At 45.2% G+C, this 23,069-nt stretch overlaps 1 protein-coding gene across 2 annotated transcripts in view; it reads right to left on the reverse strand.

The window, feature by feature from the left end:
* Nucleotides 1-20,771, reverse strand: part of PLEKHG1 (pleckstrin homology and RhoGEF domain containing G1) — a 229,563-nt gene extending 208,792 nt beyond the window's left edge. The window contains exons 1-2 of one of the 2 annotated variants that reach the window (XM_082633367.1): nucleotides 20,647-20,716; nucleotides 15,044-15,143 (exon numbers count right to left, since the gene is read on the reverse strand). The gene's annotated coding sequence lies outside the window, so the exon portion shown is untranslated. Of the gene's footprint in view, nucleotides 1-15,043; nucleotides 15,144-20,646 lie in introns of both variants that reach the window. The other variant, XM_082633368.1, reaches the window with a different exon arrangement.
* Nucleotides 20,772-23,069: the final 2,298 nt, after the last annotated feature.

Raw genomic sequence — 23,069 nt, forward strand, 5'->3', positions numbered from 1 at the left:
CTTCCTGCGGGGAGAATGCAGGCGGGCTGCCCACGTCTGGGGCTTCCTGCCCATGGCCGGGCTACAACTCTGAGGAATACAGGTCTAGAACTATTTCTAATGACCCAATTGGAATCGGTGTTTTTCTTTCCCTTCACACATACAAAAATCCCCTTTCTGATTAAAAACGCAATAAAATTATAAAAACACACACAATAAAATAAACAACGAAAGTAATCACAAAGAAAGACCCCCCAAAATAAATACAATAAAAATATAAAGATGACTGTGTGATTGTGATCAAATAAACGTGGCATTTATAGAGAAGACACAGCCATGTTAAGTGTCAGTGTTAATCTCAATACAGCAGCTTAAATGTGTTAATGCTACAGAAGCACCCTCCTCAACTCAAAACACATCTTTTGGGAAAAAGAAATCAATTTATGCCAAAAATTATAAGCGGTCCAAGCAGCAAATGGGAGTTTTTCTGAGCCCTGGGTCTCTGGAGCTGTGGGCAGCGTGAAGTGGGAGGGAAAAAAAAAGAATATTTCTTCCTTCATGTCTAAAGAAAGAAAGCATCTAGAAGCATGCATTTTATTTTCTTTACCTCTCCACCTGCTCCGTAAAAGCCGCCCTTAGGTCCTCAAAGGCTCCCTGCCTCAAAACTGCTTTCCTTTCCACTTCGTCATCCTCTCCCTTAATATAGAGGGGCTCGGTGGGTGTTAGCAATAAAGTTGAACTAATTTAACATTAATGAATATTAATTAATTAACACTGAATTAATTCAAATGAAAATGTGTCAGGAAAATAGGTCTGTTTTTACAATCGTCTGTGGCCCTCTAAGGGAGTATGAATTCTGAGGTCTTCTTGCTGAGATGAGTGATAGCTCTGAGCAAATGCAAAGGTGGAGAAAGCTGGGAAACTCTCTACCAGGGCAGAAGAGGAGAGAATGGGAAAGAGGGCAGGTGGGAGGGGCTAACAGGCAGGAGTGCTGAGGTTGTGAAGACAGACCCTGAGCACAGAGTAGAGATGACCTTTGAACCCCCCCCATCTTTAACAAACATGGATCTCTCAATCGGTAGAATTTTGAGAAAAGTCATCACTTGAGTCAAAAGGTCTAGGCTCTGTCCCCAGAGCAAGTCTAAACTGTTTTTTACTTTCCACAGTTTCTTCTACGGTTTGTCTTTTTTTTTTTTTTTTCCCTTTGGCCTCGTCCCATGGCTTGTGGGATCTTAGTTCCCCGACCAGGGATCGAACCCTCACCCTTGGCAGTGAAAGGGCCAAGTCCTAACCACTGGACTGCCGGGGAAGTTCCCTCTTCCCTTGTTTTTCACAAACTACTCTCCCTCTGCTGCTACTCCCCTCGCCCCCGAGTAAGTAAAAAGCCTGAGGTAACCAGTGAGAGATCTCCAGCAATGGCTGGGCAGGGGCTGTCCCACCCTTTGGATTGCAGTTGTCCTTAGTAACCTGGAGACCACCTGTATTCAGTTACATAAATGCACTTGGCCCACACTTAGAGGAAAATCACCCCTGCTTTTCAAAATACATTTCATCAGGTCAGAAACTTCCCAGATCAGCACTCTGTTACTCCCCCGATGCTTCTGTACTGTGACAGTTGACACTCTCCTACTCAACGCTCTTTTCCTCGGCATCTCACAAGAACCAACTGTTAAGCTTCAGGAATTTTGTGAGCCACTCGTTAAAGTCATCATTAAAATGTAAATAATGTAATCTTAACATTAAATAAACTGCATTAGAAACAAAGGTAGAAATGCTCAAAACTCCTCACTTATTATTTTACTATATTTTACTGTTACCTATGTTCTTGAGGTTATTGATGTCTATTTTATCTATATGGTAGAAATATCATAATAATGGCTAATAATTACATATTTCTCCCCAACTCTGGTAGCTTGAAAGTAGACACAGTGCGAATATTTACACCATGGAAGTTGGCAAACACTGCAAACCTGGCTTTGATTTGTTCTCTTCATGTCTAAGAAAGTGCTGGAGAAAACGTTAATAATACAGATTAAAACATAAAAGGGTGTTATGTCTGGAGCTGCTACACTGTACACATAGGACCAAAAAGTGAGGAAACAGTCATCCAGCATTCAATTCAGCAGAGGGGTCTCATGTCACTGATGAAAGTGTGAAGCTCTGACATACATCTTCATTGTTTCACTTTTGTCATATTAATGTCAAAGAAAATATCTAACAAACATTAATGTTGAGACTAAATTCACTTATTATAGGTTGGTTATGAATATAAGAAGCTCAGCAAACATCAATAAAAGCATTCTATGAGAATCAATTTTTATTATTTGCACCTTACGTGCTATTCATCCTTTATATTACTACAATTTGTCATAAACTTATGTGTACATATGTATATGTATGTCTCCTGTGTGTACACACACACACACACACACACACAGAGCTACCTACCCCCATAGGTTGTTAAACATTTACCAGCACATACCATATTCGCTCTCTATCGCCCCTTAAGACCTGTTCCCACACCCCAGGCCCTCCTCAAGACAATGCTTGCTGATATGCCCATCAATAAGCTGCAATCATTTGTCTGTCAAACGTCCTCAGAGAATAGAAGGAAATCCTTTGTATTTATAAACCCTGGTGAACGCTCTGCAGCTTGGCCTCACAAGGGCACTCACACCAGTTGGCAGCTTTATCCTCCACTCACCATCAGCATCACTGTTCTTAATTTTCTTGGGCATCTCAAGTTAGACCTAAACCTTACTGAGTTCTACGGGAAACGCTGCCAAGGAGACTTAGAGTTCTGTACTACCAAGGCTTCACGTTAACCAACAGCCTTCTCCTGAAAGTCCCCAGCCATTTGAGTAGTTAAAACACATTTAAAGCAGAAGTTTATTTTGTCACACTAGTAATTAACTGGTTAATTACTTCTCATCGATTTACTTTTAAACTTCACTAGGACATCAAGTCTGATTTTGGAATTCCAATAGAAGACAATGCTGTTGACTCAACTGGAGAATAAAAGTGCTGTCTTAGCAAAAACTTTTGAAAAAGGAAGTCTCTTAATTCTTCTCTGGGCCACCGTGAAAACAAGTGTGATTAAAGTGATTGTAGTTCTTCAAATTCAGTGAAGCATGATGGCTTCTATAATCTTCACCAGAAGCATACCACCAAATGAGTGTTTTTTTGACTTAACAAACCCTCCAACTCAGGATACCCTGTTAGAAAGGATTTCCTGTAATTCTCTGGGAACATGCAATAGAGGAAAATTCACAGAATCTAAATTTCTGAAAAATATACAATTTAACTCAACTACACTTCTTCAAATTCTTAATCTTGGTAAAAAACTTTGTTATCCAAGTTCTTGATTTTCTTTCTAATCCTCTCACTAATGTTTAAATCATTCTTCCCTCAACATAGGTCTTAATTCTAGAACTTCACATTTATCAATGTTTTTTCTATCACAGTAGATTGAGAATACTGCCATCTCACTCAGTTCTTTGATTAATTAATTCAGTCCAAATGTGGAGCCCTTCAAGCAAGAGTCTGACTAGTACAACTCTTCGACAGAAAAGCAAGTTCTTACAAGACATTAAACTGAAGGAGGCAAGTAGACCTTATCAGTTTTCAGCTGTTTCCTAATGTCACCATGAATGACTGACATCCTATGATGATTAGCATCTTTAGAAGTTTCCTCTCTAGAAGAGACTGCTTCTGACCTTCTGTTAGCAAACAGCCCTTGCCAGGATGAAATGTTTGTTGGAAATGCCCAGTTGTTCATCAAACACTCGCATGTAATATTTATTTGTAATTAAGTGGGGCAGCCCGCCAGATGTTAAACATTTTTTTTTTCCCTTTAGAGAAGACACCCGAAGAGTCAATCAAATACTTTAGTAGGTACCACGAGCCACAGCTTTTCAAGGCCCTCAAGCAGTACAGTTCTGAGACTCGCTGCTGGTGCTCCTTCCCTCTGGAACAGCACACCTTGCAATGTCATCTTCCTTTTCTCTTATCAAGAGAGTTGTATCCCAACCTGCCACTCTTTTTTTTCAACAATAACGCAACCCTTAATTTTAACTAGGTACAGTTGTTCCTCAGTATTATCTGGAGGTTGGTTCCAGGAGGCCCCCGTAGATGCCCAAATCCCAGGATGCTCAAGTTCCTTGTATAAAATGGTGCAGTACATTAAATATAATCAGCCCTCCACATCCACGTGTTTTGAATTCACATGTTTCGCGTCCGCGGATTCAGCCAACCAACCTTGATCCTCGGTTGGCTGAATCTGCAGATGTGATACCTGGGGACACGGAGGGCCGACCACATATAGCCACCCATAATGAAGATGACATCTCTCAGGGCAACAAGACAGAGGGAGTTTGGGTCCCTATGAGCAGAGAGCTCCCTACTCGTCCTGGACCTACTCAGACCTGTAAGTCCTGTGTCCCCCATCCCCCACCCTTGCAGCCGAGCCCAATCCTAACTCATACCCAGAGTGTACTATGAGCATGAGATCTGAAGCCAGTCTGTTGGGCACAGATCCGAGGCTGCCATTGATTAGCTGAGTGTCTTTGGACAAGTCATCTAACTGTTTTTACACCTCAGTTTCCTCATCTATGAAATGGGAACGATTGTACATATTCAAAGTGCTTGTGCACATGAAATTAGTAAATACATGCAAAGCCTCTGGAACATTGCCTGAGCTAGTCAGTACTTCCTTGGTACAACAGGAAACTACACGACAGGAGGCAAATGGGAACCAGAGGTAAAGCTTCATGACCACCACCCTAGCCCTCACACTGCCTTTCATTCTCCCCGTACCTGCTGCCCAGATGCCCTGCCCCTTCCAGTCTCCTTGGTCCTTATTTAGAATTTCCCCTCTATTCCTTAGAGCAGACTTCCCTCACTGCAATCCCTCTTCAGTCTGTTTCTCCTCACAAAGAATTCTAGCCTCTGTGAATTTACCACTGTATTATTTTTCCTGTTGTGAGAATTTAAGTATATGCATATTTCCAGATTTCCGTTGGGGAGATTTAGAAAGAAGAGGGGCTGTGATGGAGGAGGAAGGGAAATAAAGCGGACGGCAGCTTGCAGAGGGGTGAAGGAGGCCAAGTCAGAGCAAAGAGAACTCTGCGTGGACTTGGGGGTTCGCTGGAGGGGAGGGGACCCAGACGTGTCATGCAGAAAAGGGCTCAAGGGTGTACGTTCGGGTACAAAACTATCAGAGTTAGAGCTAATGCTTTGAAACCCTCTGTGCTATGGAAAGGGACTGAGCTTTGCTGAGGTTATAGGTTATCCAAAGCTTTATTCACCTCAAATTCCAGGCTAATCTGTCTCAGAACAAGGTGTGGCCTTGGAAATGGAGGGCAACTCCTTCAAATCATGAAACTGAGAAGGCCCTTCCATGTGTCCGACCAGTGATGGAGAGGAAGACTAACCTTGCATCTAAACCTAGTATGAGAAGTGATGTGTTATTGACAAGACGGGTTATGACCTCAGAACTTATTAGGGACCCTGATGTGCCTGACAGTAATCTTACCTAGATAGGCATCTAAAGTGTGACCCAGTCATTCATTCAGGGGTTGGTAGAAACAGAGCTCTAATTTTGGAGAGGTCATACAACCATCTACAGTGTCAGCAGAGCACAAAACCCGAGTTTTATGGAACTATCTTTGTCTAGTGTTTACTCAAAAGACAAGATAGAACTATGAGGATTTTTTTTTTTTTTTTTTTTTTTTTTTGCGGTACACGGGCCTCTCACTGTTGTGGCCTCTCCCGCTGAGGAGCACAGGCTCCGGATGCTCAGGCTCAGCGGCCATGGCTCACGGGCCCAGCCGCTCCGCGGCATGTGGGATCTTCCCAGACCGGGGCACGAACCCGTGTCTCCTGCATCGGCAGGCGGACTCTCAACCACTGTGCCAACCAGGGAAACCCCCAAGGATTTTTTTAAGTGTCATTAGAAGTTAAAGCTCTTCAAATGGATGCTCAAAAGGGCAACAGTACTTCTCAGAAGTAAAACCAAAACACTGCTTTGCCATTGCACAGTAGACCACAGCGAAAGCAAGAAAAACTGAAGAGCCAATCTGGACAGAGAGAGTGAGAGAGTGTGGACGGAGGGCCAGGGAGGCCTGGGAAGGCAGCACTGTGGAGAGCCAGCTTCTGCTTGGTAGCCTCTTGCCTCCAAGCAGCCTCTGGGGGCCTTTCCCCCCTGGCTTGGGAACTCTCACCTTGGAAATTGCCAATGACAGTGGCTTGCAACAAGAGAGAGAGCACAACTGTCCATTAAACAGCTGCTAAAGGCCAAGCACTGTTAAACAGTTTATCCACTACATGTTCATAACTACCCTCTACAGTAGTTACAATTCTCCTCCATTTTATGAAAGAAGAAATAGCTTATAAGTAGTACATCTCATATTCAAAGGGCAGTCCATTCAACTCTAAAAATATGTACCATGCTAACTTCATTTCCTGTTCAAGAAGGAAGGAGGAGTGGAATTTCAGACTCCTCCGAGGCCAGAGAGGGAGGTTCAAAGACAACCTATCCTGGACTTCCCTGGTGGCGCAGTGGTTGGGGGTCCGCCCGCCGATGCGGGGGACGCGGGTTCGTGTCCCGGTCCGGGAAGATCCCACATGCCGTGGAGCGGCTGGGCCCGTGAGCCATGGCCGCTGACCCTGCGCGTCCGGAGCCTGTGCTCCGCAGCGGGAGAGGCCACAACAGTGAGAGGCCCGCATACCGCAAAAAAAAAAAAAAAAAAAAAAAAAAGACAACCTATTCCAAGTTAGAACTCCAAAGGTATCTGCTCATTAAAAGACAATGACATTTTGAGTCAAGCAGGCTTTCTTTTATTATCCCAAGATCACAATCACCATTTATCATATTTTTATGGAATTGTCTTCCAAAAATGAAATTTCAGAACACAACTTAGCTACGCATTCATTTAAATATTACAGTGTGTCTTATGTACTTGGGATGTGGCAGTGAACAGAACAGGCCAAAAAACTCGAGCTGTGATGGAAATTTGACTATGGACAGAGAAAGAGTTGACATTAGGGAACTACTATTATTTTTATTAGGTGTATTAATTGTGTGGTGGTGATATGGAAAAGTGTGTTCTTATCTGTTGGAAATGCATATTGAAATATTTATGGGTACAGTAACATGATATCTGGGATTTGCTTTTACTACTTCAAAGTTGGGGAAGGGGGTTCATGGGGAAACAGATGAAACAAGATTGGCAAAATGTTTATAATTCTTGAATCTGGAAGATGGGTACATGGGGGTTCATTATGCTATTTTCTCTACTTGTGTTTAGTTGGAAATTTCCTTAATTCGAAGATGCATTCCTCCCTCCATGGAGCTTTAAAGATAAACAGTAATTCCTGGTGTATCTATCAGGCAGATATGTGTGCTAATCAGGAAAATAAAGCAGGAAGGGAGTGGGAAATGCTGAGAGGAGGGTGGATAAATATAGTATTTCTACACGCAAGCAGTATTTATTTATTTTATACACGTAAGTTAATAAGACCTGGATGAGTTGATAACTGCATCAAGATAAGCCCTTAAGGGGTTTCCCTGGTGGCTCAGTGGTTGAGAATCTGCCTGCTAATGCAGGGGACACGGGTTCGAGCCCTGGTCTGGGAGGATCCCACATGCCGCGGAGCAACTGGGCCCGTGAGCCACAACTACTGAGCCTGCGCGTCTGGAGCCTGTGCTCCGCAACAAGAGAGGCCGCGATAGTGAGAGGCCCCCGCACCGCGATGAAGAGTGGCCCCCACTTGCCACAGCTAGGGAAAGCCCTCACACAGAAACGAAGACCCAACACAGCAAAAATAAATAAGTAAGTTAATAAACTCCTACCCCCAACATCTTCTTTAAAAAAAAAAAAAGATAAAGCTTTAATACACAGGAAGTTGAATAAAATGGTAATTAAAAGACAGGCGGTTTTCTGAGAAAGAAGAGCAATTTGAGTTTTCTTAAAGAGGCCCACTTAAAAGAAATGTTCATGAAATCGATGGCGAACATTTGCCTGACTTTTTCTCTATGTTGGAGCTAGGTTTCGCAAACATATTAAAGAATGATTGGCTTTGATCTTCATCATAACCCCAGAAGCTGGTGCTGTTTCCCTCATCTGTAAGTTGCTGCCCCTTAGCTTAGGGGGGGCTAAAAGTCTGTGCAAGGTCATGAAAACTCTAAGTGACGCAACCCAGTTTGAATCCAGGTAGCCCAGCGCCAGAGTCTGAACGTTTAACTGTCATACCACACCACCTATTGCGATGGATAAGTAGCATCTGGACAAAGGAAGGGTAAAAGATTAGACCTAAATATCAAGTGTTGTCTTGATATTTTCTGAGTGGTGCCGTGGGTACTGTGGAGGAATAAGGCAGATAGGGGAGAACAGCCAAGAGTAAGGTTTTCGGGGCTGGATGGTGCTAGAGAGCAGACACTGCAGGCAAGAGGCCCAGGCGGACCTCCAAAGGAAGCTTCTTCCGAAGCCCAGGAGGATGAGGGTAGGGATGGAGGGTGGAGGAAGGTGGAGTCATAAGGCAGGTTCTCCACCACTTCTACTCCAACACACCCACCCATCCCCCGCACACCACACCTGAGGTGCTGATCTCGTTCTAGAACATGGTGCAACAGTATCAGACTGCAACCAGAATTTACCTGACTTAGAGGCAAGAGGTGGCAATTGCCGAGGTGATATTGATTTATTCGAAAAGTGAAGCTTCTCTCTGTGTTGAGCACTGTTCTAAATCATTGGAAATACAGTGTGAACAGCACAGGACCTCTCTCCTCATGGAAGAACAGACAAGAAACAACTGTATCCTTTGTTAAGCGTTCTTAAATGCTATGCATACAAATGAAGTAGGGTAAGAAGGCTACAGCGGCCTCCAAGGTACGGAGGCTGCCGTTTTCTAGAGCACCATCAGGAAGACTTCTTTGATAAGGGGACACTTGAGCAGGGGACTGAAAGGAGTGAGACAGTGAAGCTTTGATATCCAGGGAAGAATGTTCCAGGCAGAGGTCATGAAAACACTCTGAGGCCGGGGCTTGTCTGGCATATTTGGGACCAGCAGAGGGGCCGGCGAGCCGGGGGAGGGTGGGCACGTGGGGAGGGGCAGGCGGCAGATCAGAGTGAGAGCGCGGGGCAGGGGTCCCACTGCGGGGGCTCGGAGGCCGTTCTGTGGATTGGCTTCTGACTCTGAGTGAAATGGGAAACCATTCGAGGAGTCTGAGTTAGGATCGCTTTGGCTGAGGGGGCGTGGGGCTGAGGCAGGAGACCAGTTAGCAACCTACTGCACAATCCAGGCAGAGAAGGCTGCTGGACCGGACCAAGGGGCAGCAGTGAAGACTGAGAAGTCATAGGATTCTGGATATTTTGGAGGAAGAGCCCAGTTTGCCTATGGATTTGACCTGAGATATTAGAGGGAAAACATGACCAGAGAAACACCAAAGGCTCTCTACCTGGGACTTGTATCTCCACCTGAAGTTCTACTGTCAACCTTTCTGTTGGGTTAAGCCATTAGAAGAGGTCTCTATGACAACACGTTCACTGGTCAGATTTGTATTCTAGATACATCAATCCATGCTGGCTCACCAACTATGCTAGTGGGCTAGGCAAGCGAGGAGCATCTGAACGGATGGGAAGGGGACACGAATAAGTGAATATGGACGGAGGACTGTTTAGGAAGTCATTGCTGACTGATTGGACAAGGCAGAAAAGGAAAAAAAAATGGCTTGTCCTGACCAATGAATTGTGGTGCTATTAACTAAGAATTGGAAAAGGAGGGAAAAGAAACAACCCCAGGAAGTTAGAGGTGGGTCTGGAAATGGAGATTGTGAGCCCAGTTCTGGGTGGGTGGCTTTAAATCAATTGTGCAAAAGCCAATAGATAAATCTCAGAAGGCATATGAATAAGAGTGGGAGGCTCAGGCGGGCTGCTGCACAGTGTTTCTCTGGAGTTATTTTGAAACACAACAGGCCCTCACTATTTGAGCCAGAAAACTTAAATCAGAATAGTTTGAGAGCTATTTCATTTGATTATTTTCTAGTAGGCAGAGTCACTAACTGGCTGACGTTCCAGTTCCGAGTCAACCTGCCGCCTCTGCCAGAATCCTCTCTGTACCGCTGCTGCTCCCAGCTGAAAGAGAATTAATCAGATTCTGTCACGCCCCTGCCTCAAACCCTCCAGTGGCTTTGCACGGCGCTTTTTTTTTTTTAACTTTATATTTTATACTGGAGTATAGTTGATTAACAATGTTGTGTTAGTCTCAGGTGAACAGCAAAGTGAGTCAGTTACACAGATACCTGTATCTATTCTTTTTCAAATTCTTTTCCCAATTAAGTTGCTGCAGAATACTGAGCGGAGTTCCCCGTGCTATGCAGTAGGTCCTTGCTGGTTATCCGTTTTATTTTATTTATTTATTTATTTATTTATTATTTTTTTTGCGGTACGCGGGCCTCTCACTGTCGTGGCCTCTCCCATTGCAGAGCACAGGCTCCGGACGCGCAGGCTCAGCGGCCATGGCTCACGGGCCCAGCCACTCCGCGGCATGTGGGATCTTCCCGGACCGGGGCACGAACCCGTGTCCCCTGCATCGGCAGGCGGACGCCCAACCACTGCGCCACCAGGGAAGCCCTGGTTATCCGTTTTAAATACAGCAGGGTGTACTTGTCAATCCCAAACTCCCTAACTATCCCTCCCCCCGCCCCACCCTGGTAACCATAAATTCATTCTCTAAGTCTTGTGAGTCTGTTCCTGCTCTGTAAAGAAGTTCATGTGTATCACTGCTTCTAGATTCCTCGTGTAAGCGATACCCTCCGGGTATCATACGCTATTTCTCTTTTAAGCCACGGTAAAGACCTTCAATATTACAAAGACCTACGAGACTCAGGCCCCACCTCCCTCTCCACCTTTACCTCACGCTTTCTTCTGCCTCCCTTGTTCACTCACAGCCTGCTTTTCTTTCCCTAGAACTCAAGGATCTTATGTCTCTCTTAGGGCCTCCACACGTATTTTTCTTCTCTCTGCCGAGAATGTTCTTCCCTCGTGTCTTCTTAAGGTCACTTCTTATTATACACATCTTGGCTCGAGGTAACCAGCTCAGACAGGCCTTTCTGACCACCCAGGCAAATAGCATGCCACTCCCCGGCCCCAACCCATTTCCTTCTTTTCTTTTCTTTAAAGCACTCATCGCATGGCTTTTCCCCCTTCACCCCAGATTTGGTCTGTTTTGTTCATCACTGTATCCCCAGAATTCAGGAAATTATCTTTGTTGAATACACGAATTCTAATCTGAATTCCCGAGTGTAATGTATAGTCTGTCTCTACTACAGTAAAAACCAATGGAACAAAGTGTTTCTCTTCCCTCTCTCTTACGTTTGCCTCAGGAGAAAGGCTGTTCTTCCACCACTGAGATGTTTTTTCTCAGTTATTTTCATGTTGGTTTATTGTTCCAGACGTCTAGTAGCAGGGAATAAACCTTAAGTGTGACACCCAGTAAACATAGTAAAAGAGCCACTATTTACCAAGGGCTAATTATGTACTGGGTGCTATATATACATTGTGCATTTAAGCCTCACGATATCTTTATTATATAGTCTTACCCCCAGGTTAGCAGGCATTTTCAAATAATGTCCAAATGACATATATAGGCTGCCTAATTCCAGACTATTCCTACATTTCAACTCTGAATATTCAGACCTTAGAAAAACAAACTTATCTCTCCCATGCACACCATTTTTCCCATAATTAATGTCACAGAAACAGTGCTTGAACTAGCATTACAATAAGTAAGCAAAGAAAGCAAGAAAGTATTAGATTTGATTGCTATATCTATTATGCATACTGAAGTATCAAGTAAGAATTTTCTCTTTTAAGAGCACGGTATTTCATTTCCAAACATTTGCAAAGTATGTTTTCTGCTCATATTAGTAATCCGAAGCCAAGGGGTTTTTTAGCATAGTTATTGCTAGCTATTATGCCTTTAGCTAATACAGAAAGGTGCTTTCTTCTTCACTTATATAAGAAGGTAAAAACAAACACCTGTTAACTTCCTATTTGGAAATTTCTTAAACTATAGGATTAGATTAGATAGTACTGCATCTTGATGTGGCAGATCATAAAGTGAAACAAATCTCTTTTTGCTCTTTAGGGGGATTCTGGATTTTGAAAGGCGTGGCTATTACAGCGCTCATCACAACTCGATTTTTAGAACTTCATAGTATTTGCTTTCCTATCAGGATAAGTTCTAAAGGGAAAGAAAGAAGAAAGAAAGAGCGCTTCTCAATAATGACACTTCTGGGAAATCCTCTGGATTCCGACTTGCTCGAGGTAATGCTTCCTTGTGATTGGTATACCCATGGGCCACAGGGGTCCACATGCCTCAGAAACATTACTTTCACATTGCTTTCCTTGCCATTTTAGTGTCAAGATCAAATATCATTAAGTATTGTGATTAAATGGCAATTCCTTAGAGTTTAATCTAAACAACTGTTAAAGGAGAGAGGGGAAAAGAAGCATTTATCTCACATAGACACTGAAGAAAAGTGGAAAAAAGCCAAGACCACCAAGATTTTGCTCCATAACTATATTCCATAAGCTTACAAATATTTCCCAAAGCACTTTTCCTAGACACAGCCAAGCCTCCTCAGCCCATCTGGGCGCCCATTCCCTGTCTGTTCCCTGCCCACCTCATCACCCTTCTAGCCTCACCCTCATTAGTCCTTAGCAAGTAATTCTCTAAAAACTCTGACCTAAGGTGTGAAGGGCACGAGGTAAAGGAAGGGTTTTCTTTTTTTGTTTCTTTTTAATTTTTATTTTATATTGGAGTATAGTTTGATTTACAATGTTGTGTTAGTTTCAGGTATACAGCAAAATGATTCAGTTATCCATATACATGTATCTATTCTTTTACAAATTCTTTTCCCATTTAGGTTATCACAGAATATTGAGTAGAGTTCCCTGTGCTATACAGTAGGTCCTAGTGGTTATGTATTTTAAATATAATAGTGTGTACATGGCACTCCCAAACCCCCAAAGCGTTTTCTCTTTAAAAAATCACTTAAAGTCTACATCCCCTCTAATAGGCTTCTCCTCTGCATACCCCACTCAGTAATCCGATATTCCTGATTTTGACTCTTATGCTTCATAATTCATATGTTTAGTTGATTCAGATTTTAAAAGTGTGAGAAAACTGAATACTTAAACGGTAAGCTGTTTCAGACCAGCTACCGTCTCCTCCTTTGAAGCAGCTGTAATATTTAAGCACAACATAGATGCTTAAACTAATAACAGGTTTACATGGTTAAGGGAATAAACACAGGATCGTAGATTTATGCCCCAGATTACAGCTTTTTCCTCTCTCCCAGCACATCAGAGAAGCACAGATGTTAGTGCTTGAGGACTGCCTGTAATCATACGACCATGGGAAGCTGAACTCTGCGATGGTCTCCACTCCTTCCTTGTGGCCTTGCATCTTCACACACCCTTTCCACCCCGACCAGCATTCCAGCCACAGGTCGGAGACAGCCTTAAATCATCTTGAGGCTGGACCGTGGTTAATATGCATCCCTGGAATGCCTACAAATGGCCTTTCCGTTGCATCTACTTGTTTCCAAAGACTCATATTTCAGCTAGAGTTGGCAAGGGTTCTAAAGACCCCCTATAGCATGAGGGCTTCAGTCACAGGAGAAGGTGGAGGAAGGATGTGCCTGGAAGGGAGCAAGGTCTGCATTCGCTTCCTCCGTGGCCTAGTGCTGACAGACCCTTCCCAGCCAGGCAGGGTGCAGGCAGGGAACTTTGCTGGGAGAGGGTGGGAGTTGCTGAAAGGGTCCCCAAAGAACAGACTCCAGGCGGGCAGAAGGAAAGGCACGCTCACCATGTGTGGAGCACAGGCGTGCTGACGTGTGCGCGGGACTCGAGTGACATGTTGAAATTAAAATCAAAACAGCATGAAAGCACACTTTATTACAGCTAGAAATAGCCAAGTATTGTCAAAGCTCCCATTGAGTCATCCACCCAGAAGCTGAGATCTTGGACAGAAGGGAGAGCTGGAGCAGGCTCCCAACTGGGTTCAGAAAAGGATCTTGACGAGGGAGAGAGTTTAGAGGGTGGTCAGAAAGCAAAGATTTAAGCAGTGTTTTACTCTCTAAGCAAGGAGGAGGGTGGGGAGAGAGAGGAGAACACTGCTTGGACTGTGAAAACCCAGAGACTTGCCAGAGGAGGGAAGCGGGGTGGCTCTAAAGGGAGCCCCCTACATTTCATTATCACAGAGGACCTGCTTGGTTAGAGGAATGATCAGCCCCTTGGGATACAGAGGAGAGGAGGAGAATTTATGTTACATTAAATCTGGGAAACAGAAGGAAGTAAGCTCCAGCTAATGCCTTCATTGCCCTGAGGAAGGCCTTTCTGTGCATTAAAGATTCACACATCTCTATGGACAGCTGCCAGAAGGAATTATCGGCTGCAAGAGCTGCTGACCTTCACTCCTACCCAAGTTCAACTTCACTCCTACCCAAGTTATGTTCAGGCCAATTTCACTTCAACAGGAGTCACCAAGACACTTTGCCCATTGAGATGACCAAAGCAAATGTTTTAAACTATTTTTAAAGCACGTTGGATCACAAATGTCTCACAATACTTTAATTTACTATATTACACTCTTTGCTAGTTCCAAGTCAAACTTTCAGACCTAAGAAACAGAAGAGACAAACTCAGTTACAATGTAAACCATCGGAGCTGAACCTTGTATGCAACCATGGTGTAACACTACCTTACTCAATGGATATTTATTGAGCACTAATACTAATGCATTTCATTGCTGCTAAGATGCACATTTTTCACAGCTTAGGGATGCATCTTACAGGAGACCGTGTCAATTTTATTGACAGCATTTCTTCTCTCTTAATGGTACTTTTAAAAAGGGTGTGTTTCAAAAGCATCTTAGATTTGATGAAACAGGGACTCATCAATCTCATTAAAGTTGCAGTTCAAACCTTGCCTTCTCTGACAGGCTTCCTGGAGCACCCGTCTACAGTGGCCCATCCCTTACCCTGATTCTCTCTACTTACTGATCATATCACTATGGAGACCGTGACTCTTGTATTCACTGCTATTCCTAGAGCAGCATCAGGCATCATTCCAGGGATAGTAGGTTCTCAATAGATGACCCTGGAATGAACAGAAGTTGCCATTTATTGAGCAATCACTACACGTCAGACCCTGAACTAAATGCTTGTCAGAGAAAAATAATCTCATTTATTCCTACCAATTGAGAGGTCATTCTCATTACTGACTTTAAAGATGGGGCATCAGGTAAAGTGGAGAAGCCAGGACTAGAGGTCAGCTCAGCCTGACTTCAAATCCAGACACATCGGTGCCATGCTATACTGTGCATCACATACAAAGCCTGGAAATGGGTCTGATGCTGCGAGTGGCCCAAAGAGGTGAGGCAGGACCTCTGAAGCTACAGAGAAGAATAAGACTGTTCTCCCAAACTTGAAAGGTAGTATTTGTCCACTGGGGATCCCCACATTTCTCTGTCCTTCTATATGCTTCACGTGTAAGGTCCTGTGTTAATATGGAGGTGCAGGGGCCCATGTTTCTTCCCAATAAGATCAGGAGAGGCTCCACGAAAGAGATGTATATTTAAACTTTGTATGGATGGACCCCACCATTGGTGAGAGAGAGCACAGTCCATGTAGGGCTCTGTGAGTTATCCTGAGTGAGAGAGACATAGAGTATACCTGGGAAGGTGCTAGGAGAAAAGTGAGCATGAAGGTCCTGGGTGCCATCCTGGGGGGTTTGAACTTCATTTCATATGATCAATGATCTTCGTCAATGACCCGTTTCAATGTGGACTGTATTCCATCCCAGCTGAGCTTCTCTCCCTGTCCTGCATCTCACTCAAGGATGAATGTTGAAATTTGGTGCCGTCAGTCCTATGTCAACGGATCGCTACGTCTAACAGAGACCTCTAAGCCCAGTGTAGAGAAAATAAAGAAGAGTGACTGGAAAAAACAGCAACACAGGAGATTTGATTATAAGTCAGTCTATAGCGAGTCAGCTTAGATAGAGCCTATGAAATTTATCATTTGGGGGCTCCACAAAAATACTAAAGGATATCACAGACAGAATATTTCATTTAGGACACAGTTGGCAAACTACGGCTGCCATATTTTTTTCTGTTTTTGGTTTACTAACACTTGTTTAGATTTTCAGGTTTTTTTTTTTTTTTTTTTTTTTTTTTTTTTTTTTTTTGCGGTACGCGGGCCTGTCACTGTTGTGGCCTCTCCCGTTGTGGAGCACAGGCTCCGGATGCGTAGGCCCAGCGGCCATGGCTCACGGGCCCAGCAGCTCCATGGCATGTGGGATCTTCCCGGACCGGGGCACGAACCCGTGTCCCCTGCATCGGCAGGCGGACTCTCAACCACTGAGCCACCAGGGAAGCCCCAGTTTTTACATTTTTAAAGGGTTTATATAAACAACCAATCCCCCCTTCTACAAATCAAAGCTATACGACAGGCATGTACATGGCCCACAAAGCCTAAAATACTTAACCATCTGGCTCTTTACCGGAAAAGGTTCAGCACCCCCTGATCTAGAACTTCTCATCATCCTCCTCCATTTCTATTCAGAGTCAGGTCATTTAAGTCAGTGCTTAATGTGACTGGACACAGAGTGGACAATGCTAAGATCTATTTGCCACTTCAAACATTAGATTTATTGATTCCTTTTATGAAAATTCTAAAGTTTCAGCGATTATTACACTCACACACATTTCAACTTTGTCTTTGATCTTTTTAAAAGATGTCCTTCTCACACTTGAGGGCTTGCTAGCTTTTGGCCAAATGCTGCAATGGTTTCATCTTCCTAATGCTGGTGATAAGTGGCTTCTGTAGGCTCAGCAGCACCCTGGTCATTAAAGCTTTTACCCAAATAGCTTTCTTAATTAAAGACATCAGTTTAGTACATCAAGGGGGCGTAGCTGGACTCTTTTAAAAACTCAGCCTAACATTAACACTCTTGAAGTTGCCCTTCCGCCAGGATTATATGGGAAGGGGGAAAGAAGAGGAGGGTTAGGGATTTTTTGGATCCATGAATCCAGCCTACTTTTGCTTTCCATCAAACAGTAATTCCATATTTACCAAAAGGAGATGTTTAGGTTTAGAGATTTTTACATGGCTTGTAGCTCAGCAGAGAAACAGTTCTGGGTAACTTTGTGTATACAGATTGGAAATATACTTAAACATGACTCGAACATGACAACTACACTAGATCTACAGGCAACTTCTAATCACTGGGATGGGGGTCACCCAAGCATCCATGAAGTTGTTCTGCAGCAGCTGGATGACCTGTGGCCTAGTTACTTTAACAGCAAACCCAGGTCCCCTCACTAGGATGTCCAGCCTATATTTCTATCATCTCTGCTAAAGCATCTGTTGCTTTTCATCAGCATGAGCAATACGAAGCAGAGCATGGAGCCATCTCTTAATGACTTGAAAGCGGGCCCTGCAGTTAGTAAGTTCTCCTTGGCACAGATGCCCATGGCCCTGAATGCCCAACTGGTTTGGGGTCAGCTCTTCATTTTATAAAGCAAGATTGCTGCAGGCTGTGATGAAACATTAATATTTGAGATGCCTGCCACTCACAAGCACTAGGCTGCTTAGGGTCTTTGTCTAGAAAATGTTTCTATTCCCATCCCTGCTTGAATACATGAACATTTTGCTTTGGAAACTATGTTCTTTTTTACGTCAAAAGAGGCAAGGGATTTTTTTCTTAAAGAGTGAACCATTACATTTAATTTAAAATATGTCCCCGTGCCACCACCATTTCTAGGTAGTGAAGTTCACGGGTAAGAGAAGTGATCCTGGGTTAAATCACAGCTTTGCCAGTTGAGAGCTGTCTAACTGCCAACAAAATCACTCACTCCTGGGACTTGGTTTATCAACAATAATCATCTTGGAAGCACACAGTGCACCCACCACTTACTACAGATTAATTTGTTAATAATCGTCAATGCTCAGCACCGATCAAGAGGGAAGGGTCACTACTTCCTAAATTTACAGAGGAAGGAATGAGCAAAGGTGAGATAATCCGGAGAGGATGATCAACTATGACTGCTACATTTTCTCCATTATAAAATAATCCATGGCTAAATAACTTCCTTAGAGGGGTCAAGGTCGCACTGCTGTTGAGCTGCAGAGGCAAACTCCATACACAGGTCAGCTAGTTCCAGAGCACTTGTTCTTTAACCACTAGCGCTTGCACACATCTTTAAGATGTAGGGGCTTGGCTGGATCATCCAAGATCCATCTAGTTTTACTGTTCCATGGATATAATAATCTCGCATGCATGAGGATTCACAGATGGCAGCTGTTCGCAAGACCAACTACTCGCAAAGGGGGAGGGAAGAGAAATCTGTACAAAGTGGATTGCAGCCTTTAAAAATCAGAGCATAGATTCAGGAATTGCTTTATAGTTTACTAAGGGCTCAAAAGATTTAGTGCTACTCAAGCATTTCCTGTGTTTATGTGTCAGACTACAAACCATTAAATCACTTAAAAAGTCATAGCCTCAAAAAGGAGGAGAACAAAACAGCACTGGTTATTCTTTCTTTTGAAAACTTACTTTGCCACTTCCTAGCAATTTGTTAAAAAAAAAATGATCATTTAATCTTTTTGAAGCACAGACTGAGTCTCCCAGGGAAATATTTAAGCTTGTATTTGGTAACATCGTCCATGTTAAAGTCACTGAAGGAAGCTGGTGCCCATGGTGAGGATGGAGATGAGCAGGAAGAAAACCATCAAGGGAAGCAGGATTCAGGCATGGGTCTGACTGCCAGGTAACCGTTTCTCACTGCGCCTTGCCCTTCACTGGAAGGCTTCAGGGAGAGCTATACCAGGGAAAAGGAAGGTCATGCATAAGGTCAGCTGTTGATGACCTTATGAGGATGATGCCAATGAGGAAGGAGAACTCTGGGGAAACGTTTCTTCGGGGGCGTTGGTGGCTTAGACACCAGGCTTCAAATAGGACCAAAAGCAAAGTGAGGAATTGGGAAGTCAGACTCAAAGATGAGAAAGGACCATAATATCAAACCATCACTTTTGTATCTAAATCTTAAATACAGGAGACCAAACAAGTACCACGGGGTGGGAGTGGTGCGGTCAGGAGTGAGCTTGAAGCTTTAGAAACTCTCTGGTTCCTCTAAATCACTTCACAAGGGAGAAGCCAAGGCCACCAGAGGTGGAGCAGCTTGCTCAGGTCTGACTTGGCAAAGATGAAATTAGAATGGAGTTTCTTATTCCCAGACACGATGAGCCTGGAAATGTTTTAAGAGCGTTTAATCAAAATCCAAAGTCCATAAATTCTTTAAAAGTATACAGAAACTGGGCGGCCCGGAAAGGCTGATTTTAACACTTGATAACTGTGTTTATAGCATTACACGATCTCTCTAGGCCTGGAATTCTGTTCGAAGACGAATCTGACCCAGAGTCAACATGCTGGTCTCCTGGTTTAAATACGAAAACACAAGGAAGTTCTGTACCCAGTTGTCGGAAAACCCCCAAACCAACTCTCCCTCTGCGATCGACCTTGTCTTCCGCGATGCCTGCTGCAAACAGCCTTCCCCCGGACTCACCCTCTACAATTTCAAAACTATGTGCAGTAGCCTTGGCCACCTGAGGGTGGTACAAAGGGAGGGTTAAGGACCAGAACTTAATGAAATACCGGCTCTACAAACAAGACTCCACCAGAGCGTTTAAAAAGTCATCCACCTCATTGTTTCCCAGGAACGGAATGAAATGCCACAGCTTAACGACTTTTCCCGATTAGAACCACCCTAGGCTTCTGATTTAAGAACCAAAGTCTCACCAGAGGACACAAAGCGCGGGTGGGGGGTGGGGGGAGGGGGAGGTGCTGCGGGCATCACCGCAGACCCTGGCTGTCCTCCGAGGCCAGGAAGGTCGGCAGAGTCCCCGTGGACCAGGTGTTACATCGACCCTATGATGGACCGGCCACCGGCTTTCGACACCGCCCCCCCCGCTCCCCCCGGGGGGACGTTTTTGCAGAGCTGGGACACCAAGGCTAGATCTACAAAGGCAGGGATCCTGCCAGCCATACGCGCCACAGAGCCCCGGCCTCCGACTCCCACCGCGATTCACCGCTCCTGGGGGCCCAGGCGCCCGGGCCCGGTGGTGGGGAGCTGACCGAGGGCGGCGGGCGCTCGGGTCCCGTTTTCCGACTGTGCCGTTTGGGCTGTGAGGGTTGGGTTGGTAACGCTCCTGCGCGCACTAAGGAGCCCCTTCTCCGCCGCAGCACCCGGTGGAGGGACGGGAGCGCCAGGGACTCGGGGGCCGGCGCTCGGGGACGCGGAGCCCGGAGCCGGGCGGCGGCGGCGGCGGCGGCGGCGGCGGCGGGTCGCCCCCTCCGGCCGGCGGCGGGCAGGGGCGGGCCCGGGTCCCGGAGACGGCGCGCTCCCCCGACCCCGCCGGCCCCCACCCGCGAGGATGCGCGCGGGGGACAGGAACCCGGTACCGCGCTCCGCTCGCCTCCACCTGCGGATCTGGGGCGCCGGGCCGAGGGTGCCCCGGGCCCCTTCCCCTTCCCCGGGGCTCCCGGCCGAGCGGTCCCGTCCCTGGAAAAGGACCCGGTGTCCAGCGAAGCGGGCGCTTACCCGGGGAGAGGCGGCTCCCGGCGCGGGCCGCCCTCGCACGTCGGCCCGGGAAGGTGCGGCTGCGCTGCGCCGGCTCCGGCGCCCGCCGAGCGCCCTGCACCGCCGCCCCGGCTCGGACTTCCTCTTCCTCGGCTCGGCCCCGCCGCTCGGCCGCTCTCCCCGCTCGGCGGCCGCGCCCCGACCCGCCCCTCCCGGCGCAGGGATGCGGGCCCCGCCGCCGCGAGCAGCGGATCTGCGGTGCCTCCTCCCCTCTGCCCGGGCGAGAACGGTGGGGAGGTGGAGGGGGAGAGAGAAGGAGAAAGAGATTAAGCACTTGGACTTGTCTCTGGAGCGTTGCCAAAGAGAGCAGTCAAATTACAGCCCCCGGGGGAAAAATTACAAAAAAAAAAAAAAAAAAAAAATCCCTGCTACTGTTTTCGTAGACACATGACTTTTCTTCATGTTCCGGGATCCTCAGGTTTAGCTTTCTCTTAGACGTGATAGTTTCCCATACGATTTTGTAAAAATAATACACCGAATGATTAATTCGACATTTTAGTAGTAACACAGAAGCTCTGGGGTAATAATATGTACCAAGAGGGAGGAAGCTCACTGTTTTTCAGGCGTCATTACCCTAATGACCTCAGTTAATGTACCAACTAACCTTTGCTTAGAGAAAGTAAAAGTGGAAAGGGAGGCAAAGAAGACTAATCTTTGAAATAGCCAGATAGGTGTTTAAAGGCACCGTCTGTGTGTGCAGTGAGATGATGACTTGAGTCCAAGGTGCCTAAGATGAACGTCAAAGGCATGCAAAGTGATTTCTCAGCACTTACCTCCCTTCAAAGGCAGTTGTATGTGTTTGCCTATTGACTCCATTAGGTTCTGTGGTTCTTAAGAATGCACTCTTAAATGACTTGTTCACAGCTCTTCAGCTTTAGCAGTTACGAGCTGTGTGGCCTTGAGAGAATTAACCTCTCTGTGCCTCAGTTTCCTCATCTGTAAAATGGGGATAATGATGACAGCGCCTACCTCACAGAGTTGCTTCTTGTGATGTAAATAAGATAATGCCCAGGAAAGGCTTAGAAGGTTCCTGGCACACTTGCTGGATAAATGTTAGCTATTACTGTTGTTGATTTCCCCCTTTTATCTGCTCTGATGCATGAATACGGTTATGGAAATTATCATAAAGGTTTGAAATAAAATAAGGTTTTGAACATTAGGTAGGGCCACACAACGTCATAATTCTCTCCCTACAACGTGCAGTTTGTATTCTGTTTTACAATTTATTTTGTCTCCAGAACTGACTTGCATTACCTAAAGCTATGAGACTGGGTTATGCTCGGGGTACATTTACCATGGAAGATTTGCAATGCAACTCAAACAGATTTTTGCCATCTTCAGAGCATGGTTTCCGTTGATCTTGCAATACACTTGTGAGGTTGGCAGGACAGGGGCTAGTTCTTTTCACAGACAGTACCTGCAGACTCAGGAGGCTGAATCAGACCCTTTCCAGTACCCGGAGCTCACACAAAACCGTGCCTGTCACGCCGTCTCTCGATGTTGTTACCTTCCATGAAGTGAGCAGGCGCCCATCACCGTACAGCATGTACCACATTCATGGTCTCTATCAATCCTGTGAGCTAGGTGCTGGCCCTCATTTGACACTTAGATTCAAAGACCTTAGTTTCAAAGAGCCTAACTGATGTGTTAGTGTCTGACAGATGGGGTTTGGGGACCACTTGGAGAGGAAGGGAGGAGAAGCAGGGTTTCCTGGTTCCCTGCAAAATGTGCTCTCTGCTTCCCCACTCCCCAGCCCCACAGAGTCACACATTTCTTAGCACAGATGACTTAGAGTAAAGCAATTAGTGAAGCGGTGTGACCATCAGCTGCAGACTCTGACACTTACTAGATGCAGATAACAATTCTGAACTTTGGTTCTTTATCTACGTAATGGTTATTATATTTCCTGTCCAGCTCACTTCATTTCACCTCAGTGTATTAATGAGGTGGGAGGTGGCTGCTGGAAACAGGAGTGTGAAATCTCTTTTGTTGATACTGTGTGCCAAGCATAGCATTAGGTACCTGACCCGCATTATTACTCCTGATGCCCAAATAAGCACATTCTGCCCTTCAGGTCATTAGAGAGTGACCTTGAAATCGCCTGGTCTGACACACCGTGTATCTAGTTTATCGTGTGTGTCCTGGGCCTAGGTCAATTCTTAACTCATAATAGATATAAAATGTTCAGTGGGTGGATTGATGAAATGACAACATGAGTTGTAAATGCTATCACGCAGCATTCCCTGTTGTACTATGCTACTCTCCCCCTTTGTGGAAAATAATCCAATGGAATCCAATGGAATGACTTTCTAATGATGCCTCCAGTATCAGGAAAATTTTTTTGTTGAAAAGTCTTCCTAATGCTATTATTAATATCGGTTAAA

Source organism: Mesoplodon mirus (assembly GCF_964341445.2).
Source record: "Mesoplodon mirus genome assembly, chromosome: 10".
Lineage (NCBI taxonomy): Eukaryota > Metazoa > Chordata > Mammalia > Artiodactyla > Ziphiidae > Mesoplodon > Mesoplodon mirus.